The following is a 6000-nucleotide window of genomic DNA, read 5'->3' on the forward strand; positions in this document are numbered from 1 at the left end:
TCTAGGTTCTAGGGAACTGATGACTATAGATATTAAGTCCCATAGTGCTCAGAGCCTTTTTTTTTTTTTTTTTTTTTTTTTTGCTAAATTCTACAACTGATCGCCGTTAGAGATATGGGTCTCTAGTTCTGCACATCTGTTCGACGTCCCTTCTTGAAAACGGGGATGACGGGTGCCCTTTTCCAATCCTTTGTAACGCTGCGCTCTTCTAGAGACCTACGGTACAATGCTGCAAGAAGGGGGGCAAGTTCCTTCGCGTACTCTGTGTAATATCGAACTGGCATCCCATTAGGTCCAGGGGCGTTTCCTCTTTTGAGCGATTTTAATTGTTTCTCTATTCCTCTGCCGTCTATTTCGATATCTACCATTTTGTTATCTGTGCGACAATCTACAGAGGGAACTACAGTGCAGTCTTCCTCTGTGAAACAGCTTTGGAAAAGACATTTAGTGTTTCGGCCTTTAGTCTGTCATCCTCTGTTTCAGTACCATTTTGGTCACAGAGTGTCTGGACATTTTGTTTTGATCCACCTATCGCTTTGACATAAGACCAAAATTTCTTAGGATTTTCTGCCAAGTCAGTACAGAGAACTTTACTTATCTGTTCCTTTCCTCTTGCATGAAAAAATTACTGTGTGTACACTGGGCGGTTAGAAGTAAAGTACAGCTACTCACAGAGGTCCAGTATGATCTGTAATTACACGGGTCTGCCACATAAAAATTGTTTCAAATTTATTAAGTGATTTTATAGTGTTTTTTATAGTGTTTTCAACGCCGATTTATGGAAAAACAGTGAAAAATTCCATCAAGTACAGTTATTTGACAAACTGCTTGTCTAGGTTTAGCTTTTTTCGATATATCAACACTCTAGTAAGCTTGAATTTTGGTTTTTAGGATCTCCATAAAATGTTATTTAGCCGTTTTTATACTAGATATACGTAAAATAAAGAGTTATTAGGAGAAACCAGCAGTATTTTCATGTCAGTGCCTGTCTGTCGCGCTGCCCCTTCCCCCGCCATCACCAAGCAGTGAGCTTCTGCTATTGTCCTTCAGTTCACAGTACCTCTTCATTCTGTGCTGTTCACGTGTTGTTGTTACTAGTGCTTTAAAGTAGTGATTGTTTTCTTGTATTGTGAACTTGTTTTATGGACAATGGCTACCAGAGGATGTATAAACTCGACAGATTGCTTCTGCTACATTTGTGGTAACTATACCGTTAAAAAGCAACAAAGAAACATTTTGATTTTGTTGAAAAAGTATATTTCGCCTATTTTGGTATAAAGTTAGGCGATCAAGATAATCCTTGGGCCCCACACAAAGTTTGTTCAGTGTGTGTAGAAGAGCTGAGGCAATGGTTTCAACGTAAAAAGCAGTCCTCACGTTTTGGAATACCAGTGGTTTGGAGGGAGCCCAAAAATCATAGTGATGACTGCTATATTTGTTCTTGCAACGTACGAGGCTTCAATTTGAAAAACAAAAAGGATATTTCTTACTGGTGTTTTGAAGAGATGTTCCTGGACTTATGGCACGTTTCAAAATAGAATATGCTCCTCACATCTTGACTACTTCCTTGCAAACCTTGGTGATGTAAGTGAAGAACAGGGCGAAAGATTCCACCAAGACATCAAAGAAATGGAAAGAAGATATCAAGGAAGATGGAACGTCAACATGATAACGGACTACTGCTTGATGATAAAAAGAGATGATCCTTAACGAGTCCACAGCCGGAAAAGCAATAAAAGAAGCTTCGATGGAAAGCGAAAGCGTTATTGTAAGGACTTATGAGCTTAAAGAGAAATGGAAGTGTACTGGAAATGTAATTTAGTACATGATTTATAAATAAAATAAAATTTTATAACGTTGAAAAAAATGTGATAAATTGCTTGTATATTGTTATTATATCCAAAAATACTCCCTTTTTTGTGAGAAAACCTGACTTGATAGAAAAAAATGGATTGAATTTTTGAAATCAGTGCTGAAAAGTACATAAGTCGGTTACCAAATTTCAAACAACTATCATAAAATATTGTTTTGCCGACCTGTGTTATTGTCTGGAAACGAAACCTGGTAGGTATGCTAAAGAGTTAATGCGAAACCGATTTATGCTGAAAACAAATTAATTTCGATTTTGCCAATTCGGGTGCAAATCTGGCGCAAGAAAGACGTATAGAAATGTTTCCACGCGTAATGGACTGGGAACGTGACGAAGGCGGAAAAGGTCAAACAAGTGAGACAGGCAGAACGTTGATTTTATTATCAACCGCCGCTTACTCGATTAGTTCGATATGAGCACCGGAGACGTCAACGAGATGCTGCATCTGTAAAACGATGTGATCAACAGTTGCTCGCAGCAGTTCCGGTGGAATCTGAGCAATGGTCTTCAGATCAGGTAGAGACTGACCGTGTCCCTTGTAAATGCGTTCTGTTAGATATCCCCAGAGCCACACCCCACATGGATTCAGATGAGGTGATCTTGCGGGCCGTGCATCTGGAAAGCTTCTGGAGACAACAAGTTAGTGGAACGTTGCATTAAGGAGATATTAACACTGGCCGAGCGACATGAGGTGTTGCCCCGTCTTCGATGAAAACAGTGGTCTCCACACTCTTCCAAAGCAGGAATCACATGCTGTGCAAGGACGTCCTGGTAATATACAGATGTCACGGTACCCCTGATTGGCTCTCTTTGTGAATTCATTTCAAAGAAGAACTGATCGAGAATAAAGGTGCTTGTGAATCCACACCACACAGTAACATACGGCGAATGCAGTGGCTCTTCGCACACAAAACCTGGTTTAACCGTACCCTAAATTCGGCAGTTCTCTGTGCCGGCCGCTGTGGCCGAGCGGTTCTAGGCGCTTCAGTCCGGAACCACGCGGCTGCTACGGTCGCAAGTTCGAATTCTGCATCGGCAATGGATGTGTGTGATGTCCTTACGTTAGTTAGGTTTAAGTAGTTCTAACAAGGGAACCTACCCATCGCACCCCCCTCAGATTTAGTTATAAGTTGGCACAGTGGATAGACCTTGAAAAACTGAACACAAATCAATCGAGAAAACAGAAAGAAGTTGTGTGGAACTATGAAAAAATAAGCAAAATATACAAACTGAGTAGTCCATGCCCAATATAGGCAACATCAAGGAGAGCGTGAACCCAGGAGCGCCGTGGTCCCGTGGTTAGCGTGAGCAGCTGCAGACCGAGAGGTCCTTGGTTCAAGTCTTCCTTCGAGTGAAAAGTTTACTTTCTTTATTTTCGCATAGTTATGATCTGCCTGTTCGTTCATTGACGTCTCTGTTCACTGTAATAAGTTTAGTGTCTGTGTTTTGCGAGCGCACCGCAAAACCGTGCGATTAGTAGACGAAAGGACGTGCCTCTCCAATGGGAACCGAAAACATTTGATCGCTTGGTCATAGGTTAACCGATTCCTCACAGGAAAACACGTCTGATATATTCTATACGCCCCTGGCGACGGCATGTGCGTCACATGACAGGAATATGTTGTCGACCCACCTAACTTGTACACTTGGCGAATGGGTAAAAGGAATCTTCTAGCTTGCCCGATTTAGGTTTTCTTGTGGATGTGATAATCACTCCCAAAAAGGTGATGAAAACATAAGTGTTTGTCACGTAAACTAAAAATAAAAAAATTAAACTTTCCACTCGAGGGAAGACTTGAACCAAAGACTTCTCGTTCCGCAGCTGCTCACGCTAACCACGGGACCACGGCGCTCCTGAGCACAAGCTCTCCTTGATGTTGCCTATATTGTGCATGGACTACTCAGTTTGTATATTTTGCTTATTTTTTCATAGTTCCACACAACTTCTTCCTGTTTTCTAGATTGATCTGTGTTCAGTTTTTCAAGGCCTATCCACTGTGCCAACTTATAACTAAATCTGAGGGGGGTGCGATGGAGAGGTTCCCTTGTAAGTCTAGGGGACTGATGACATCAGATGTTAAGACCCATAGTGATTAGAGCCATTTCAATCATTTTCGGCAGTTCTGTGTATTTAGCGCATCCTGTAGCGTAAAATGTGCCTCGGCACTCCATACAATATTTCCCGGCCACATGTCATGAACTTCGATCCGAGTCAGAAACAAGACAGGAAATTCAGAACGTTGCTGCAGATCATGAGGTTTCAGCTGCAACACTGTCTGAATCTCGTACGGGTACCAATGTAAAATAGATCACAAACTTTATGTACTCTTAACCACGGCCGGTCGTGGTGGCCGAGCGGTTCTAGGCGCTACAGTCTGGAACCGCGCGACCGCTACTGTCGCAGGTTCGAATCCTGCCTCGGGCATGGATGTGTGTGATGTCGTTAGGTTAGTTAGGTTTAAGTAGTTCTGAGTTCTAGGGGACTGATGACCTCAGATGTTAAGTCCCATAGTGCTCAGAGCCATTTGAACCATTTTTTTTCTTAAGCACGGGATGGACAGTTCTCGTCTACCAGGGACACGCCCTGTGTGCTCAGTTACAGCAACAGCAACCTCGTCGACAACTTACACCGGGATAGGACGCCTTCCTCTGCCAGGTGCCATACCAAGCTCGTCCGAGTTTCAGAATTTCATTGTCATCTTTTTTAAACATTTAATCCATTGAGCATCCTCTCAAACCTTTCAGTCGCTGATACTCTTTCAGTACCGCGCTATAATTTTTGCCGTTTGCATGAAACAGCTTCACTAACTGTGAAACGTCTTCCTTTACACAAACAGTGTACAGTGCCAGATTTGCACCCGGTGACTACAACTGCAACTAGTTTGTTTGACAGCTTAAATCAGTTCCTCATTAACGTATTAGCATATCGTTATCTCCCCCTCCCCCCCTCCTTCCTAATTCCAGTTATTGTCCACAATAAGCAAAGTCTTTCATGAAAAATTTGAGAGGAGCGAAATTTACAAAAACTTCCTAGTTTACTTAGCTTTTCGTTTAGAGTTGGCTCCAGTTCTTCTTGTCTAGGAGACTGATTCTTGAAGCTGAAACTCTCACATTTTAGGTTCTCATGGTTGAATTGATCTAAATAAATTTGAAGACTGTTGTTGCAGAATTTTTTGTTTTTACGTTAATATATTTTGTCATATTTTAGTATGTCATACAAATCTTTTGAACTTTCACATTAACAAACCGTAATTACATTGTTTGCCCAAAATACAAAAATACGTCCGATCACATCAGAGGCATGCTTACTACTACTTCACTCTGCGGTAATAACCATATTTCAAAGGGTTTTCAGGGTTTTCTTGACAAATGAATTTCTGTTACTTTCGATTACTATTTCATAAATGAATCCAGAAATAAACATATTAAACAGTAGATTGCGTAATTAGTAATAGAAATTTTAAGTGTGCCAAATGATTCGTAAATTCAAATATCCCAAAAAAATAATTTTAACTGTACGTTCAGTTTGTAACATCGAAAATAAAGTAATAACTTTTCATAAATTTTAGTTTCAAATATATCGTGTATAAAATTATATGAAAGTTTTCAGAAAAGCCGCTGAGATAATATTGACCTGTCCAAAATTCGAAAACTAATTCTGGTATCAACAACTACTGTTGAGAAAAAAGTAACGCTAGCGGTGGATGTCCCGTTACAATGTCTACCAGGTTTCCCTGCCATAGAATAATTACAGCCCATCTGCTACATTCCTGTACACAATAGCATCGTCAGCGCACAATCATATTCTACATTGACCCTTAAGATATAACCAAATTTATTAACTTTTGATATTTTAAACATTTTTCAGATTTAAAACATTTTGGTTCTAACCGACTGAAAGTGTTAAATGGTAAAAATTGAGACATTTCCTAAACATATAAATCATCTGCATCTAAAGATGGAATATAATTTTATTGTTTTTCTGGATAACAATTTTTCATACATTTGTTATTTGATTTAGCATGTCTTATTTTTTGAGAAATTCTGCATTAAACATCCTTTTTAAGTTATAAAATCATATCATAACCTTATAATAAATCTAAGTCAACTTTGTCATTTTTAACATAGAC

The sequence above is a fragment of the Schistocerca cancellata genome, chromosome 1 (assembly GCF_023864275.1).
Source record: "Schistocerca cancellata isolate TAMUIC-IGC-003103 chromosome 1, iqSchCanc2.1, whole genome shotgun sequence".
Classification (NCBI taxonomy): Eukaryota; Metazoa; Arthropoda; class Insecta; order Orthoptera; family Acrididae; genus Schistocerca; species Schistocerca cancellata.